Source organism: Alligator sinensis, unplaced genomic scaffold (genome assembly GCF_000455745.1).
Source record: "Alligator sinensis unplaced genomic scaffold, ASM45574v1 scaffold400_1, whole genome shotgun sequence".
Taxonomy (NCBI): domain Eukaryota; kingdom Metazoa; phylum Chordata; order Crocodylia; family Alligatoridae; genus Alligator; species Alligator sinensis.
The window spans coordinates 2012109-2014582 of NW_005841897.1; positions in this window are offsets into that span (position 1 = coordinate 2012109).

Here is a 2474-nt window from a genome sequence, read left to right on the forward strand (position 1 = left end):
CCAGCAGATCTGCAGGCAGAGGAAAGACCCATGGCAAGTGATGCCCTTTGCACTGCTTAACTGCTGCATTAAGAGTTTAGAAGGGTTTGGCCCCTGGGGTGACTAATTCTGTGTGGAATTATAAAATCTATAAAATGCCGTTTGAGCCAACAGGACTACTCACCTGAGTAAACTGGGAGCAAGGGTGCAGAACAGAGCCTGTATATAACAAGCTTGGCTGAGTCATATGATATCTAGCCATCAAAATTAGCACATTTTAAGTCAGAGACAAGGAGAAACTAACCCTGAAACTTCACCAACTTCTCTCATCCTGCAGCAGGGGTCACTTGTAATCTTGGGCAGCTCATCCAGCATAAAACATCCAAATGAAAAAACAAGCAGTTTGATTCCTCATGCAGTGTTTCTCACAGTACAACCTGAGGCAGGACACCTGCCATGCTCTTGATCAAAGACATGACATGATGGTGATATAAATTCAGTCAGTCAGATAGATACTCCACCTGCTAGCGTAGAGGACTCTTAATGCAAGCAATAGCTGGAAAAAAGGACAGGACAATCACCTTTGTAAAGGCAAAAAAAAAAAAGGTGACAGAAGATACTTTCCATCTTACCCTAAAGAAAGAATGTCAGTTGAACTTTAACTCTGCAGAGGATTAGACAGCGGAGACCGGCAAATGCAGGAAGGGGTACACTTCGTGATCTTCCTGCCTTTGGGTGTGTTTAGCTTTGAACAATTCCCTCATTACCCCACACTTTGCCCACCGTCCCAAAGCAGCGGCCCCGCTGATGGCATTTAGATGTCAGAGGGACCCAAGCTCTCTTGTAGTTTTAAGCTTCTTAAATCAAAGGGCTAAAGAACTATGAAACATGCAAAGCACACACGCACACGCACGCATCCCCCCCCCCCCCCCCCCCCCCCCCCGACACTGTTTTCTGAGCAAGCTGCGTGGCTAAGTGCTTGTTGCAATAAAGTTTAGAGGCACATCTGACTGAGAACTGAGTTTATTTGCATCCACAGTTGGAGTTTCTCTACAGATTCTAACAGACACCCGTAAGCGCTCCTGTCACTTTTCCCCACAGAAATTAGTTAAGAGCATCATCTAGATCAATTAAGATTTTTATGAACTCTATACACTTATGCCAGCCATATAGCTGTCTTTGCTCTGCCCTGGGCAGGAAAATGCATGAACATGACATGGAAAAGGTGCCATGGGGCTTATATATAATTTTTCCATGTATCCTTCACTCACTTCTGTACAGCCCACACCAATTACATTTTAAAGTATAGTTTTAAAGCAGCTTAACGTGGTCTGTGCTTAGAGAGACTGAACTTGGAAAGATTCATCTCCTGAACAGAGATAATCAAACTGCTATTCTAAAGGAGATTGGAGTCGTGTGCGGAAAGCAGGCGTTTTTAAGCCATCAAGACACAGTAAATGTTGAAAGTCTGTATTCAGGGAGATGAGACACCATGCAGCACTGCAGAAGAAGCACTTACAGTTGGGTTTTTTTGTTGTTTTTCTTTTTTGAGGTATTGAGAGTGTTAAGGGTCTTTACTCTCTCTCTATGTCCACAGTTGAAAAAGGAGAAATTTTTGTTTCAGAAGGTTGATGCTAAATGCATTAAAAAAAAAATGAAAAAGGAGTTTGGCAGTTCTATATTATCCTAAAGGGAAAAAAAAGCCATAGAAGTGGGGAAATAGATGCAGATATTTTACATGCTGTGCTAAATAATTCCTGGAAGTAAAATGCAGTCAGAATCTTAGGAAGACTGTTTTTGAACCTGAGTGATCTAGCAACAAGCATAAGTAGGAAAAAAAAAGAATCAATGAGAACTTTTTCCCTTAAAAAGCACAAACTAATGCCATCATATAGCTAGTACGATCATTAACATCTTTCTCTAACCGGATGAGTTAACATCCGAGAAAGGCAGGGGATTGCTGGGGTGAGAATGGCACAGGTCAAGCTGAGTTTTCCCACCCCCCCCAGCCACTGTCTAAATTTTCAGACGTTAAAAGCAAATATGGAGCCCCCATTTTGGTTTTCTACTACAAGAATTGCATTTGAGGGAGAGTGAACAGAAGCAAGGAGATGGAAATAATGGTAACACGCAGAGTCCAAAACTTCTGAATGGCACCACTTGTAAGAACTGAAATCTCACACAGCAGGCCCGAAAGCCCAATTCTGATAACTAACAAAAGCCACAAATTCAGAAGGTCTAAGCCTATGCATACTGGATAATATTTTTCTCAGAAGGCACAGGCGATTGAGTGGGAGATGCCTCCATTTTCTAAAACGACATGATGCCAGTCCCTTTGGAGTGACCAGAAGAGTGGGCATATCATACACACTGTGTTACAGCAGCAGCAGTCCACTCAGAGCTGGATTTCATGAAAGGGTGCATTGGGAGGGAGACACTAGGCATAATGCCGATGAAACGAAGGAATGACAGCATGGATCCAAGTCAGAGGTGGG